Genomic DNA, 17959 nt, shown 5'->3' with positions numbered 1-17959 from the left:
ATCGTCTATTAAGCCCTTCAGTAAAAAAGTATAGGGACCTAATTAGGTCCCGTTTTGAGGTGGTGGTGGGTGGAATCGATGGATTAGCCAAGCTCTTATCCGCCGAATCCGTAGAGGGTACGACCCTGGCGCTTCAGAGCGTACACCACGTCCATGGCAGTGACGGTCTTCCTCTTGGCGTGTTCCGTGTAGGTTACAGCATCACGGATGACGTTCTCGAGGAACACCTTCAGGACGCCACGGGTCTCTTCGTAGATGAGACCCGAAATACGCTTGACGCCGCCACGACGAGCTAAGCGACGAATAGCGGGCTTGGTGATGCCCTGGATGTTGTCACGTAGCACCTTACGATGACGCTTGGCGCCACCCTTTCCGAGTCCCTTGCCTCCCTTGCCGCGTCCAGTCATGGTGTTGTAGTTGTGTGAATCGAATTGACGAATGCCCGCACGATTTCCCGACTATATCCCATCAAGCGGACGTACTAGTAGCATTGCAACTCCTGCCTGCCCTTACTTTACGCTTGTGGTCGAATAGACACGGCTTTCTCACAACGCTTTCAAAACTGCAGTTGCCTACTCGTCTGTTTCACGTCCCTGTGAAATGACTTTTGCACAAATCCAAAAAATAGAGCAAAATCAGCGATAATAGTGATTGAGGTGAGCCGCCTGTTGGCTGCAGCCAGAGGAAGGAGGGGAGGGGCAACGGGGTGACGTAGGCGAGTCGAGCAGCCAATGGCGCTCGAGCAAGCGCCTCGAGACGGCGTATATAAGCAAAAATTTTTCGGCGCCGGCCATCACAAACCACAGTTGTTCACCATGGCTCGCACCAAGCAGACTGCTCGCAAGTCCACGGGAGGCAAGGCTCCTCGTAAGCAGCTGGCCACCAAGGCAGCACGCAAGTCTGCTCCTGCCACAGGGGGTGTGAAGAAGCCTCACCGTTACAGGCCCGGAACGGTCGCCCTGCGTGAGATCCGTCGTTACCAGAAGAGCACCGAGTTGCTCATCAGGAAACTTCCCTTCCAGCGTCTGGTGCGCGAGATTGCCCAGGACTTCAAGACCGATCTTCGCTTCCAGTCGTCTGCCGTCATGGCTTTACAGGAGGCATCCGAGGCTTACCTGGTCGGTCTCTTCGAGGACACTAACCTCTGTGCCATCCACGCCAAGCGTGTCACCATCATGCCAAAGGACATTCAGCTTGCTCGCCGTATCCGTGGAGAGCGTGCATAAGCTAAATCGACCACCCTAGTATACACCAAACTCGGCCCTTCTCAGGGCCAAAATATCCTTCTAAGGAGATTTCAGACATTCCTAGCATCAGTCATATGAATTAACCTTCATCTACACATATAATAAATAAATAAATAAATAAATAAACAAATACACTAATTTAGGTGTCATACATACACGTGATATCAATAAATCAAGTCATTTGTAGTACAACCTGTTCTCTTACAAACAAAACGCCGTCGCTTTTCGCTCTTATGCACTGTCAAGGATCACCCACCCCCCCCACCCCCCCAAAATAAAAATTGTCATACTGTACTAGAAATAAAAGCAGCTTGTATAAGTGACATACTGTCCAGTCCTGTTTTATTCTGTTTTCGGTCCTCTGGCTTAATCTGTTAAGTTAGGAGATGACATTTTAAATTAACCGTTTTCTTGACATTTTCAAACCTAAGAGGGTGGCCTGCATAGTAATCCTAATGTGGAACATAACAATGAATCTCTAATCTCTAGAAAAAAGATACCGAGTGCTTATATGTGTTGAGAGAGAGAGAGAGAGAGAGAGAGAGAGAGAGAGAGAGAAGAGAGAGAGAGAGAGAGAGAGAGAGAGAAGAGAGAGAGAGAGAGAGAGAGAGACACAGACAGACACAGACAGACAGACAGACAGACAGACAGACAGACAGACAGACAGACAGACAGACAGACAGACAGACAGACAGACAGACAGAGACTGAGAGAGAGAAACACACACAGACAGTTTCATAAATATTCTCATTTTATAGCTATTTGCTTTCAGTGACAGAGGTTTTTGTTATAATAGTATTGGTGTCTAACACTCACAATCTCTTTAGAAATTAAAGTGTGGCTCCAATGGAGCCGAGTTTGTTGGTTTGAGGCCAAGCCACCACCACAGGGCAGTAAGTAAGCCGTTTACTTGGAGGAGGTGTACTTGGTGACGGCCTTAGTGCCCTCAGAGACGGCGTGCTTGGCCAGTTCTCCGGGCAACAGGAGCCTTACAGCCGTCTGGATCTCCCGACTGGTAATGGTGGAACGCTTGTTGTAGTGGGCCAGGCGAGAAGCCTCGGCGGCGATGCGCTCGAAGATGTCGTTCACGAACGAGTTCATGATCGACATGGCTTTGGAAGAGATACCAGTGTCGGGGTGGACCTGCTTCAGCACTTTGTAGATGTAGATGCTGTAGCTCTCCTTCCTCCTGCGCTTCTTTTTCTTATCGCCCTTGGCAATGGCCTTCTGGGCCTTTCCGGCCTTCTTGGCAGCCTTTCCAGATGCCTTGGGTGGCATGATGATGCTCGTGCTGGCTGGCGTTGCGATACAATAATGAACTTTTGCGCGAGTCGAGCTTTCCTTTTATATCCCGCTCGCGACTCAGCTCAGAGCGGGTCGCGTGGCGGAGCGCGCTGATTGGTCAGTGGCGGACTCCCTTGATCCTGAGCGGGGTATATAACACGAAGCTCGATCTGCGGGCCGGCATTAAAACACCACAAACCCACAACAGCAGCAGCAATGTCAGGACGCGGCAAGGGAGGCAAAGTGAAGGGCAAGTCAAAGTCTCGCTCCAGCAGGGCCGGACTTCAGTTCCCCGTGGGCAGAATTCACCGTCTGCTGCGTAAGGGCAACTACGCCGAACGCGTCGGTGCTGGCGCTCCTGTCTACCTGGCAGCCGTCATGGAATACCTCGCTGCCGAAGTTCTCGAGCTCGCCGGTAACGCCGCACGTGACAACAAGAAGACCCGTATCATCCCACGTCACTTGCAGTTGGCCATCCGCAACGACGAAGAACTCAACAAACTTCTGTCTGGCGTAACCATTGCACAGGGAGGTGTTCTTCCAAACATTCAGGCAGTTCTTTTGCCAAAGAAGACAGAGAAGAAGTAAGCACTTCTGCCACCCACCGCGACAAATACCATAACCAGGCTCCATCCGGAGCCACACACACTTTAATAGAGAGATTCAAGTAGACAATCAACTTTCAAACATTAATAATAACATTTATATTGATTTCATTTGGAATGTGTACATAACAAACAAACAAAACAAAATTATAGGGGATATTCAGCATCACTTGGAATATTAACCAATCATATAAATCCAATATATATTTTATATTTTACTTTAAGCGAGGAATTCATATTCTATCCATTTTTAATCATACAAATGAACAAAAGCAATTCTTCACTAGACGTAATGAATGAATAAATGATCAAGGTTTTAATGTGTTTCATGAATATATATATATATATATATATTATATATATATATATATATATATTATATATATATATATATATATATATATATATATTAATACTTGTGAACCAGAATATGTTTGAGCAGCAGCGATCGTGCCTGCCATTGGCCGAAGTGCAACAATTCAAATAATTTAAAGGGCCTGCTCGGGTATATAAGAGAGGCTGGGAGACTGGGGCCGGTGGTGGGTGATGGGTGATGAGTGATGGTGTGGTGTGGTGTGGTGTTGTTAAGAGTTGATTTACGGCCAGCCAGCCAGCCAGCCAGCCAGCCAGCTGCAGCCAAGGCAGGGCAGGGCAAGGCAAGGCAAGGCAAGGCAAGGCAAGGCAAGGCAAGGCCAAAGGCAAGGCAAGGCAAGGCAAGGCAAGGCAGGCAGGCAGGCAGGCAGGCAGCCAGGCAGCCAGGCAGCCAGACAGGCAGGCAGGCAGGCAGGCAGGCAGGCAGGCAGGCAGGCAGGCAGGCAGGCAGGCAGGCAGGCAGGCAGGCAGGCAGGCAGGCAGGCAGGCAGGCAGGCAGGCAGGCAGGCAGGCAGGCAGGCAGGCAGGCAGGCAGGCAGGCAGGCAGCCAGGCAGCCAGCCAGCCAGCCAGCCAGCCAGCCAGCCAGCCAGCCAGCCAGCCAGCCAGCCAGCCAGCCAGCCAGCCAGCCAGCCACTCCCACTTTGTATTTATATGCATTCAATTTATATTCAAACATTATATATGTTAAGGGCCTTGTTTTAGTGTTTATTTTAAAAATGACAAACATCGAGTCATTTTACCAGTCCTTTAGCGTTAACGGTGATGCATTTTAAAACTGAACATAAATCGCCTTTTCTGGATATATCAAATATCGAATCCGCTTAATGTGCCTACAATTCAATCATTCAAAAAATACATAATTTACATCAAGCCTTTTCATAGAACAGACAATAAGATTTGTACATGCAAAAAAAAAAAAAAATCCTTTAAGTTATCAATACAATGTGAGAAAACTTTACTTTTATAACTAAAGTTGCACAATTATACCAACTCTATGGTGGCTGGGTTGTAAGGTGTGTGGCTGGTGTTTTGGAAGTCGCGAGTTCAAACGACCCAATGGGAATAATACTTTTTTTTTTTTGCCATACAATCTTCCTAATACTATTATGTAGGTTTGTGTGTGTTTTTTTATTCATTCTTTGGTTTTATAGATGACATACATATTGACTCCTTTTACCGGTCCTTAATTAGGCTCTGGGGAAGCAATGGTGGTGGTGGTGGTGGTGGTGGTGGTGCATTTAAAACTAAACCAAAAATCACCAGTTCTGGACGCGTCAAATATCATATCCGCTTAATGTGTCTACAACCTAATTACTTAAAACTACACTATTTAATTCATTCATATCATGTGCATATTGGTCATTATGCTCATACAACCGACATCAAAATTTATTTTCATTATTAGAATCATACATTTCATCAAGTAATACAGATACAAAGAGATTTTCTTTCTGAGAAGACCGTTAGTATTGGCTTGCAGGCAGGCAGGCAGGCAGGCATTTGAGGGTTATTATTTCGCCTGTTGATTGGGGGGAGGGTTGATGTGTTAGGGGGTTTTCGGTTAGATGTGGTGGTGGTGATTGGTGGTGGTGATTGGTGGTGATTGGTGGTGATTGGTGGTGGTGGTGGTGGTGTGGTGGTAGTAGGGGAGTTGGGGGTGGGGGGGGGGGGGGGGTGGGGGGGGGGGAGGGAAGGGGAGGGGAATGATGGTCTGTGGATTCCTTCTCCGTACCCTTTACATATAAGCAAAAATATGCCTTCTTGTGGGTATAGAAACATTAACACAAATTATATCAGTAACTGATATTGTAGCCTTTTAAACAGAAAAGATTTGTACATACAAATACTTTTTAATTATCATTTATTTGTGGAAATGGCATTTACGTCATTAAATTGATACCTCAGCATCAAGCTAGTGTCCTGCAGCAGTGGTCCAGTGGTAAAGTGTATATAAGTGATGCGTATTCTTGGAGTTGCGAGTTCAAACCCGGATTAAGCTATATATATATATATATACAACATGTTTTGTTTTGGTTGTTTGTTTTTGTATAAAGCCTCACACAATATCTATATTAAGCGAGTTTGTTTTAAACATGACATACATATTAATTCATTTTACCAGGCCTTATTCCACACAACTCCGTGAATTTCCCGTGGAGCCAGCCATTCAAACAAAAACAAACGAAACAAAACAAAACAAAACAAAAAACATTATTGCCAACAGCATTTGGTGTTCCCAGGCGGTCACCCATCCAAGTACTAACCAAACCCAACGTTGCTTAACTTCGCTGATCGGACGAGAAGCGGTGTTCTCAACGTGGTATGGCCGTTGGCATGAGACTGCCTACACATTGTGGCTAATAACCAACTCTTTTAAGTCATCGCGGCAGGATACGGACCTGCTTGTGGTGTCTTAATGGTAATTGTATCCTAACATATTTTTGTCTCCTTGGCATGGATATTTAACATCGTTTATTCAGTCTTGGGTTTATGTTCTTTCGCCATTTACAGACATTTTACATCTACCTACTTCCTCAGCCTGCCCTGCCAATTTCTAATGAATTTGTGGATTTTCTTTTGTAATACAAACATGTGTGTGCTCATCTGCTCTTCAGTTTTTATGATATTTGTCTCATCTGTCCTGCTTTATGATACTTTTACAAAGAACATGAACAAATGCTTCTATTTTAGAGAAGATATGGGATCCAGGTTTCGGAGCCGTAAAACCAACCGTCGTGATTGGTGGACGAGTTGCCAGGTTGCAGCTTCTGTACCGTGCCGGCACATAAATAGGTTCGGCTCAAGCGGCGGCAGCATCATTCCCCCGTGACTGTCTGAGCGTCTCTCATCACCTTGGTTGGTTCATCATCATCATGGTAGAAGCAAAGCCTACCAAGAAGGCTGCGGCTGCTGCTGCTGTGGTGGCCACCACCAGGAAACCTCGCGTCCAGGTTGCTCACCCGAAAACTAGTCAAATGGTTCTAGCCGCGGTCGCAGCACTCAAAGACCGTAAGGGCTCGTCTCTACAAGCAATCAAGAAGTACGTTGTTGCCAACAACAAAGTCGAGGCTGCCAAGATCGCCATTTACATCCGAAGATTTCTCAAGAAAGCAGTGGCTGACGGCATTCTTGTTCAGACCAAGGGAAGTGGAGCTAGTGGATCATTCAAGCTGGCCGTAGCAGAGAAGAGGGCCGTTCTAACTCCCAAGAAAGCCACCACAACCAAGAAACCATCTACAGCAGCAAAGAAGGCCGTGGTAACTCCCAAGAAAGCCGCCACAAGCAACAAACCACCTACAGCCTTGAAAAAGAAGCAGCAGCAGCAGCAGCAGCTTGTTGTTGGGAACAAAAAGCCCAAAATAAAGAGAGCTTCAAAATCTCCCAAACCACCCAAGGCAAAGAAAGCTGTCAAAAAAACAACAAAGGCAAAATAAACGACGACATGCAAGCAGCATGAATACACATGACAATAAACATCCAGGCCTCCCCCCTCAGTGGAGGGGCCTCATATGATTCCAAAAAAGAGTTTAGTTTTGTAGACAAATAAATCATTACTTTTGGGGTAGATTTACTCTGTATATTATATATATATATATATATATATATATATATATATATATATATATATATATATATATATATATATATATATATAATATACATCTATATTATATATATATATATATATATATATATATATATATATATATATATATATATATAATATACATCTATATTATATATATATATATAATATACATATATATATATATATATATATATATATATATATATATATATATATATATATATATATACATGGGTGAGGTGATATGGTACCAAAGTTTTGGGTAAGGTGATTGACATTTACACAAGATAAAACACGAACCAATGGGAATAAAAACATAAGAATGGAAGTAACTGCAGAAGGCCTATTGGCCCATAACACAAGCACTTCCTCTTGATGCTTCTATATTGGTTCAGAGTCTTGAAGCTATAATAATAATAATATATATATATATATATATATATATATAATATATATATATATATATATATATATATATATATATATATATATATACACACAAAACTAAATAGTCTTGTTAGACAAATTGCCCCTATTAGAGGCAAGTTGACTAACAAGCCGAATGACTGGCAATTGTTTTGAATTTGAGTTAAATCTAACATAGAAATGTAATCAAACCTAACCTAACCTATGCTAACCCAAGCTAAGCTAACCTAACCTAACCTAAGCTAACCCAAGCTAAGCTAAGCTAACCTAACCTAAGCTAAGCTAACCTAACCTAACCCAGCAATTCATGATCTTAATATAATACTGTTAATTGGATAAACCAATTTGGAAAGAAATGTTCGAAAATAACAAAATTAACTGTGCTTGTTAGGAAAATTGGGCCTTGCATACTTGTCCCAATAGTGTGGTTCTCGCTTTTAGGTACGACATAAACGTATACCTAAGTTGAGAGAGAAAAAGATTCTCACTCAAACATGCATATCGATTGCCAGTCCTGAATTCTGGGTAGATATTCGTGTCCTCCCTTTTCATTTACCATCATTTGGATACTATCAAAACAGCTCTGAGAAGGATAAAATGAATAAAACGGGTAGCTCACTCATGTAAAAAGGAAGAGTTGGGAAAGATCTCTCTCTCTCTCTCTCCCCCTCACACCCCCCCCCCCCCCACCAATGATCCTGCTCTGCTAGTATATAACGTAACAAACCTTCCCCCCCCCCCCCCCCCAATCAGAGTCCCTTTAAGCATGCGAGGATAAAAAATAGATTTCATAAGACCCAATGTGCTAGCTGATATCAAAACAATTTATGTTATCGTCTATTAAGCCCTTCAGTAAAAAAGTATAGGGACCTAATTAGGTCCCGTTTTGAGGTGGTGGTGGGTGGAATCGATGGATTAGCCAAGCTCTTATCCGCCGAATCCGTAGAGGGTACGACCCTGGCGCTTCAGAGCGTACACCACGTCCATGGCAGTGACGGTCTTCCTCTTGGCGTGTTCCGTGTAGGTTACAGCATCACGGATGACGTTCTCGAGGAACACCTTCAGGACGCCACGGGTCTCTTCGTAGATGAGACCCGAAATACGCTTGACGCCGCCACGACGAGCTAAGCGACGAATAGCGGGCTTGGTGATGCCCTGGATGTTGTCACGTAGCACCTTACGATGACGCTTGGCGCCACCCTTTCCGAGTCCCTTGCCTCCCTTGCCGCGTCCAGTCATGGTGTTGTAGTTGTGTGAATCGAATTGACGAATGCCCGCACGATTTCCCGACTATATCCCATCAAGCGGACGTACTAGTAGCATTGCAACTCCTGCCTGCCCTTACTTTACGCTTGTGGTCGAATAGACACGGCTTTCTCACAACGCTTTCAAAACTGCAGTTGCCTACTCGTCTGTTTCACGTCCCTGTGAAATGACTTTTGCACAAATCCAAAAAATAGAGCAAAATCAGCGATAATAGTGATTGAGGTGAGCCGCCTGTTGGCTGCAGCCAGAGGAAGGAGGGGAGGGGCAACGGGGTGACGTAGGCGAGTCGAGCAGCCAATGGCGCTCGAGCAAGCGCCTCGAGACGGCGTATATAAGCAAAAATTTTTCGGCGCCGGCCATCACAAACCACAGTTGTTCACCATGGCTCGCACCAAGCAGACTGCTCGCAAGTCCACGGGAGGCAAGGCTCCTCGTAAGCAGCTGGCCACCAAGGCAGCACGCAAGTCTGCTCCTGCCACAGGGGGTGTGAAGAAGCCTCACCGTTACAGGCCCGGAACGGTCGCCCTGCGTGAGATCCGTCGTTACCAGAAGAGCACCGAGTTGCTCATCAGGAAACTTCCCTTCCAGCGTCTGGTGCGCGAGATTGCCCAGGACTTCAAGACCGATCTTCGCTTCCAGTCGTCTGCCGTCATGGCTTTACAGGAGGCATCCGAGGCTTACCTGGTCGGTCTCTTCGAGGACACTAACCTCTGTGCCATCCACGCCAAGCGTGTCACCATCATGCCAAAGGACATTCAGCTTGCTCGCCGTATCCGTGGAGAGCGTGCATAAGCTAAATCGACCACCCTAGTATACACCAAACTCGGCCCTTCTCAGGGCCAAAATATCCTTCTAAGGAGATTTCAGACATTCCTAGCATCAGTCATATGAATTAACCTTCATCTACACATATAATAAATAAATAAATAAATAAATAAACAAATACACTAATTTAGGTGTCATACATACACGTGATATCAATAAATCAAGTCATTTGTAGTACAACCTGTTCTCTTACAAACAAAACGCCGTCGCTTTTCGCTCTTATGCACTGTCAAGGATCACCCACCCCCCCCACCCCCCCAAAATAAAAATTGTCATACTGTACTAGAAATAAAAGCAGCTTGTATAAGTGACATACTGTCCAGTCCTGTTTTATTCTGTTTTCGGTCCTCTGGCTTAATCTGTTAAGTTAGGAGATGACATTTTAAATTAACCGTTTTCTTGACATTTTCAAACCTAAGAGGGTGGCCTGCATAGTAATCCTAATGTGGAACATAACAATGAATCTCTAATCTCTAGAAAAAAGATACCGAGTGCTTATATGTGTTGAGAGAGAGAGAGAGAGAGAGAGAGAGAGAGAGGAGAGAGAGGAAGAGAGAGAGGAGAGAGAGAGAGAGAGAGAGAGAGAGAAGAGAGAGAGAGAGAGACACAGACAGACAGACAGACAGACAGACAGACAGACAGACAAGACAGACAGACAGACAGACAGACAGACAGACAGACAGACAGACAGACAGAGACTGAGAGAGAGAAACACACACAGACAGTTTCATAAATATTCTCATTTTATAGCTATTTGCTTTCAGTGACAGAGGTTTTTGTTATAATAGTATTGGTGTCTACACTCACAATCTCTTTAGAAATTAAAGTGTGGCTCCAATGGAGCCGAGTTTGTTGGTTTGAGGCCAAGCCACCACCACAGGGCAGTAAGTAAGCCGTTTACTTGGAGGAGGTGTACTTGGTGACGGCCTTAGTGCCCTCAGAGACGGCGTGCTTGGCCAGTTCTCCGGGCAACAGGAGCCTTACAGCCGTCTGGATCTCCCGACTGGTAATGGTGGAACGCTTGTTGTAGTGGGCCAGGCGAGAAGCCTCGGCGGCGATGCGCTCGAAGATGTCGTTCACGAACGAGTTCATGATCGACATGGCTTTGGAAGAGATACCAGTGTCGGGGTGGACCTGCTTCAGCACTTTGTAGATGTAGATGCTGTAGCTCTCCTTCCTCCTGCGCTTCTTTTTCTTATCGCCCTTGGCAATGGCCTTCTGGGCCTTTCCGGCCTTCTTGGCAGCCTTTCCAGATGCCTTGGGTGGCATGATGATGCTCGTGCTGGCTGGCGTTGCGATACAATAATGAACTTTTGCGCGAGTCGAGCTTTCCTTTTATATCCCGCTCGCGACTCAGCTCAGAGCGGGTCGCGTGGCGGAGCGCGCTGATTGGTCAGTGGCGGACTCCCTTGATCCTGAGCGGGGTATATAACACGAAGCTCGATCTGCGGGCCGGCATTAAAACACCACAAACCCACAACAGCAGCAGCAATGTCAGGACGCGGCAAGGGAGGCAAAGTGAAGGGCAAGTCAAAGTCTCGCTCCAGCAGGGCCGGACTTCAGTTCCCCGTGGGCAGAATTCACCGTCTGCTGCGTAAGGGCAACTACGCCGAACGCGTCGGTGCTGGCGCTCCTGTCTACCTGGCAGCCGTCATGGAATACCTCGCTGCCGAAGTTCTCGAGCTCGCCGGTAACGCCGCACGTGACAACAAGAAGACCCGTATCATCCCACGTCACTTGCAGTTGGCCATCCGCAACGACGAAGAACTCAACAAACTTCTGTCTGGCGTAACCATTGCACAGGGAGGTGTTCTTCCAAACATTCAGGCAGTTCTTTTGCCAAAGAAGACAGAGAAGAAGTAAGCACTTCTGCCACCCACCGCGACAAATACCATAACCAGGCTCCATCCGGAGCCACACACACTTTAATAGAGAGATTCAAGTAGACAATCAACTTTCAAACATTAATAATAACATTTATATTGATTTCATTTGGAATGTGTACATAACAAACAAACAAAACAAAATTATAGGGGATATTCAGCATCACTTGGAATATTAACCAATCATATAAATCCAATATATATTTTATATTTTACTTTAAGCGAGGAATTCATATTCTATCCATTTTTAATCATACAAATGAACAAAAGCAATTCTTCACTAGACGTAATGAATGAATAAATGATCAAGGTTTTAATGTGTTTCATGAATATATATATATATATATTATATAATATATATATATATATATATATATATATATATATATATATATATATATATAATATATATATTAATACTTGTGAACCAGAATATGTTTGAGCAGCAGCGATCGTGCCTGCCATTGGCCGAAGTGCAACAATTCAAATAATTTAAAGGGCCTGCTCGGGTATATAAGAGAGGCTGGGAGACTGGGGCCGGTGGTGGGTGATGGGTGATGAGTGATGGTGTGGTGTGGTGTGGTGTTGTTAAGAGTTGATTTACGGCCAGCCAGCCAGCCAGCCAGCCAGCCAGCTGCAGCCAAGGCAGGGCAGGGCAAGGCAAGGCAAGGCAAGGCAAGGCAAGGCAAGGCAAGGCAAGGCAAGGCAAGGCAAGGCAAGGCAAGGCAGGCAGGCAGGCAGGCAGGCAGCCAGGCAGCCAGGCAGCCAGACAGGCAGGCAGGCAGCAGCAGGCAGGCAGGCAGGCAGGCAGGCAGGCAGGCAGGCAGGCAGGCAGGCAGGCAGGCAGGCAGGCAGCCAGGCAGGCAGGCAGGCAGGCAGGCAGGCAGGCAGGCAGGCAGGCAGGCAGGCAGGCAGCCAGGCAGCCAGCCAGCCAGCCAGCCAGCCAGCCAGCCAGCCAGCAGCCAGCCAGCCAGCCAGCCAGCCAGCCAGCCAGCCACCCACTCCCACTTTGTATTTATATGCATTCAATTTATATTCAAACATTATATATGTTAAGGGCCTTGTTTTAGTGTTTATTTTAAATGACAAACATCGAGTCATTTACCAGTCCTTTAGCGTTAACGGTTGCATTTTAAAACTGAACATAAATCGCCTTTTCTGGATATATCAAATATCGAATCCGCTTAATGTGCCTACAATTCAATCATTCAAAAAATACATAATTTACATCAAGCCTTTTCATAGAACAGACAATAAGATTTGTACATGCAAAAAAAAAAAAAAATCCTTTAAGTTATCAATACAATGTGAGAAAACTTTACTTTTATAACTAAAGTTGCACAATTATACCAACTCTATGGTGGCTGGGTTGTAAGGTGTGTGGCTGGTGTTTTGGAAGTCGCGAGTTCAAACGACCCAATGGGAATAATACTTTTTTTTTTTTGCCATACAATCTTCCTAATACTATTATGTAGGTTTGTGTGTGTTTTTTTATTCATTCTTTGGTTTTATAGATGACATACATATTGACTCCTTTTACCGGTCCTTAATTAGGCTCTGGGGAAGCAATGGTGGTGGTGGTGGTGGTGGTGGTGGTGCATTTAAAACTAAACCAAAAATCACCAGTTCTGGACGCGTCAAATATCATATCCGCTTAATGTGTCTACAACCTAATTACTTAAAACTACACTATTTAATTCATTCATATCATGTGCATATTGGTCATTATGCTCATACAACCGACATCAAAATTTATTTTCATTATTAGAATCATACATTTCATCAAGTAATACAGATACAAAGAGATTTTCTTTCTGAGAAGACCGTTAGTATTGGCTTGCAGGCAGGCAGGCAGGCAGGCATTTGAGGGTTATTATTTCGCCTGTTGATTGGGGGGAGGGTTGATGTGTTAGGGGGTTTTCGGTTAGATGTGGTGGTGGTGATTGGTGGTGGTGATTGGTGGTGATTGGTGGTGATTGGTGGTGGTGGTGGTGGTGGTGGTGGTAGTAGGTGGGAGTTGGGGGGGGGGGGGGGGGGGGGGGGGGGGGGGGGGGGAGGGGAATGATGGTCTGTGGATTCCTTCTCCGTACCCTTTACATATAAGCAAAAATATGCCTTCTTGTGGGTATAGAAACATTAACACAAATTATATCAGTAACTGATATTGTAGCCTTTTAAACAGAAAAGATTTGTACATACAAATACTTTTTAATTATCATTTATTTGTGGAAATGGCATTTACGTCATTAAATTGATACCTCAGCATCAAGCTAGTGTCCTGCAGCAGTGGTCCAGTGGTAAAGTGTATATAAGTGATGCGTATTCTTGGAGTTGCGAGTTCAAACCCGGATTAAGCTATATATATATATATATACAACATGTTTTGTTTTGGTTGTTTGTTTTTGTATAAAGCCTCACACAATATCTATATTAAGCGAGTTTGTTTTAAACATGACATACATATTAATTCATTTTACCAGGCCTTATTCCACACAACTCCGTGAATTTCCCGTGGAGCCAGCCATTCAAACAAAAACAAACGAAACAAAACAAAACAAAACAAAAAACATTATTGCCAACAGCATTTGGTGTTCCCAGGCGGTCACCCATCCAAGTACTAACCAAACCCAACGTTGCTTAACTTCGCTGATCGGACGAGAAGCGGTGTTCTCAACGTGGTATGGCCGTTGGCATGAGACTGCCTACACATTGTGGCTAATAACCAACTCTTTTAAGTCATCGCGGCAGGATACGGACCTGCTTGTGGTGTCTTAATGGTAATTGTATCCTAACATATTTTTGTCTCCTTGGCATGGATATTTAACATCGTTTATTCAGTCTTGGGTTTATGTTCTTTCGCCATTTACAGACATTTTACATCTACCTACTTCCTCAGCCTGCCCTGCCAATTTCTAATGAATTTGTGGATTTTCTTTTGTAATACAAACATGTGTGTGCTCATCTGCTCTTCAGTTTTTATGATATTTGTCTCATCTGTCCTGCTTTATGATACTTTTACAAAGAACATGAACAAATGCTTCTATTTTAGAGAAGATATGGGATCCAGGTTTCGGAGCCGTAAAACCAACCGTCGTGATTGGTGGACGAGTTGCCAGGTTGCAGCTTCTGTACCGTGCCGGCACATAAATAGGTTCGGCTCAAGCGGCGGCAGCATCATTCCCCCGTGACTGTCTGAGCGTCTCTCATCACCTTGGTTGGTTCATCATCATCATGGTAGAAGCAAAGCCTACCAAGAAGGCTGCGGCTGCTGCTGCTGTGGTGGCCACCACCAGGAAACCTCGCGTCCAGGTTGCTCACCCGAAAACTAGTCAAATGGTTCTAGCCGCGGTCGCAGCACTCAAAGACCGTAAGGGCTCGTCTCTACAAGCAATCAAGAAGTACGTTGTTGCCAACAACAAAGTCGAGGCTGCCAAGATCGCCATTTACATCCGAAGATTTCTCAAGAAAGCAGTGGCTGACGGCATTCTTGTTCAGACCAAGGGAAGTGGAGCTAGTGGATCATTCAAGCTGGCCGTAGCAGAGAAGAGGGCCGTTCTAACTCCCAAGAAAGCCACCACAACCAAGAAACCATCTACAGCAGCAAAGAAGGCCGTGGTAACTCCCAAGAAAGCCGCCACAAGCAACAAACCACCTACAGCCTTGAAAAAGAAGCAGCAGAGCAGCAGCAGCTTGTTGTTGGGAACAAAAAGCCCAAAATAAAGAGAGCTTCAAAATCTCCCAAACCACCCAAGGCAAAGAAAGCTGTCAAAAAAACAACAAAGGCAAAATAAACGACGACATGCAAGCAGCATGAATACACATGACAATAAACATCCAGGCCTCCCCCCTCAGTGGAGGGGCCTCATATGATTCCAAAAAAGAGTTTAGTTTTGTAGACAAATAAATCATTACTTTTGGGGTAGATTTACTCTGTATATTATATATATATATATATATATATATATATATATATATATATATATATATATATATATATATATATATATATTAATATACATCTATATTATATATATATATATATATATATATATATATATATATATATATATATATATATATATACATCTATATTATATTATATATATAATATACATATATATATATATATTAATATATATATATATATATATATATATATATATATACATGGGTGAGGTGATATGGTACCAAAGTTTTGGGTAAGGTGATTGACATTTACACAAGATAAAACACGAACCAATGGGAATAAAAACATAAGAATGGAAGTAACTGCAGAAGGCCTATTGGCCCATAACACAAGCACTTCCTCTTGATGCTTCTATATTGGTTCAGAGTCTTGAAGCTATAATAATAATATATATATATATATATATATATATATATATTATATATATATATATATATATATATATATATATATATATATATACACACAAAACTAAATAGTCTTGTTAGACAAATTGCCCCTATTAGAGGCAAGTTGACTAACAAGCCGAATGACTGGCAATTGTTTTGAATTTGAGTTAAATCTAACATAGAAATGTAATCAAACCTAACCTAACCTATGCTAACCCAAGCTAAGCTAACCTAACCTAACCTAAGCTAACCCAAGCTAAGCTAAGCTAACCTAACCTAAGCTAAGCTAACCTAACCTAACCCAGCAATTCATGATCTTAATATAATACTGTTAATTGGATAAACCAATTTGGAAAGAAATGTTCGAAAATAACAAAATTAACTGTGCTTGTTAGGAAAATTGGGCCTTGCATACTTGTCCCAATAGTGTGGTTCTCGCTTTTAGGTACGACATAAACGTATACCTAAGTTGAGAGAGAAAAAGATTCTCACTCAAACATGCATATCGATTGCCAGTCCTGAATTCTGGGTAGATATTCGTGTCCTCCCTTTTCATTTACCATCATTTGGATACTATCAAAACAGCTCTGAGAAGGATAAAATGAATAAAACGGGTAGCTCACTCATGTAAAAAGGAAGAGTTGGGAAAGATCTCTCTCTCTCTCTCTCCCCCTCACACCCCCCCCCCCCCCACCAATGATCCTGCTCTGCTAGTATATAACGTAACAAACCTTCCCCCCCCCCCCCCCCCAATCAGAGTCCCTTTAAGCATGCGAGGATAAAAAATAGATTTCATAAGACCCAATGTGCTAGCTGATATCAAAACAATTTATGTTATCGTCTATTAAGCCCTTCAGTAAAAAAGTATAGGGACCTAATTAGGTCCCGTTTTGAGGTGGTGGTGGGTGGAATCGATGGATTAGCCAAGCTCTTATCCGCCGAATCCGTAGAGGGTACGACCCTGGCGCTTCAGAGCGTACACCACGTCCATGGCAGTGACGGTCTTCCTCTTGGCGTGTTCCGTGTAGGTTACAGCATCACGGATGACGTTCTCGAGGAACACCTTCAGGACGCCACGGGTCTCTTCGTAGATGAGACCCGAAATACGCTTGACGCCGCCACGACGAGCTAAGCGACGAATAGCGGGCTTGGTGATGCCCTGGATGTTGTCACGTAGCACCTTACGATGACGCTTGGCGCCACCCTTTCCGAGTCCCTTGCCTCCCTTGCCGCGTCCAGTCATGGTGTTGTAGTTGTGTGAATCGAATTGACGAATGCCCGCACGATTTCCCGACTATATCCCATCAAGCGGACGTACTAGTAGCATTGCAACTCCTGCCTGCCCTTACTTTACGCTTGTGGTCGAATAGACACGGCTTTCTCACAACGCTTTCAAAACTGCAGTTGCCTACTCGTCTGTTTCACGTCCCTGTGAAATGACTTTTGCACAAATCCAAAAAATAGAGCAAAATCAGCGATAATAGTGATTGAGGTGAGCCGCCTGTTGGCTGCAGCCAGAGGAAGGAGGGGAGGGGCAACGGGGTGACGTAGGCGAGTCGAGCAGCCAATGGCGCTCGAGCAAGCGCCTCGAGACGGCGTATATAAGCAAAAATTTTTCGGCGCCGGCCATCACAAACCACAGTTGTTCACCATGGCTCGCACCAAGCAGACTGCTCGCAAGTCCACGGGAGGCAAGGCTCCTCGTAAGCAGCTGGCCACCAAGGCAGCACGCAAGTCTGCTCCTGCCACAGGGGGTGTGAAGAAGCCTCACCGTTACAGGCCCGGAACGGTCGCCCTGCGTGAGATCCGTCGTTACCAGAAGAGCACCGAGTTGCTCATCAGGAAACTTCCCTTCCAGCGTCTGGTGCGCGAGATTGCCCAGGACTTCAAGACCGATCTTCGCTTCCAGTCGTCTGCCGTCATGGCTTTACAGGAGGCATCCGAGGCTTACCTGGTCGGTCTCTTCGAGGACACTAACCTCTGTGCCATCCACGCCAAGCGTGTCACCATCATGCCAAAGGACATTCAGCTTGCTCGCCGTATCCGTGGAGAGCGTGCATAAGCTAAATCGACCACCCTAGTATACACCAAACTCGGCCCTTCTC

General features: G+C 44.6%; 2 non-coding genes across 2 annotated transcripts; both read right to left on the bottom strand.

Annotated features, from left to right (window-relative positions):
• Window positions 1-5724: 5724 nt before the first annotated feature.
• On the bottom strand, window positions 5725-5843 carry LOC138360830 (5S ribosomal RNA). The gene has a single exon (XR_011226688.1). It is a non-coding gene; the product is annotated as a 5S ribosomal RNA (ribosomal RNA).
• An 8228-nt stretch (window positions 5844-14071) lies between these two features.
• LOC138360828 (5S ribosomal RNA) lies at window positions 14072-14190 on the bottom strand. The gene has a single exon (XR_011226687.1). It is a non-coding gene; the product is annotated as a 5S ribosomal RNA (ribosomal RNA).
• Window positions 14191-17959: the final 3769 nt, after the last annotated feature.

This window comes from Procambarus clarkii, unplaced genomic scaffold, assembly GCF_040958095.1.
Source record: "Procambarus clarkii isolate CNS0578487 unplaced genomic scaffold, FALCON_Pclarkii_2.0 HiC_scaffold_122, whole genome shotgun sequence".
NCBI lineage: Eukaryota > Metazoa > Arthropoda > Malacostraca > Decapoda > Cambaridae > Procambarus > Procambarus clarkii.
This window is presented reverse-complemented; position numbering and strand designations above follow the sequence as displayed.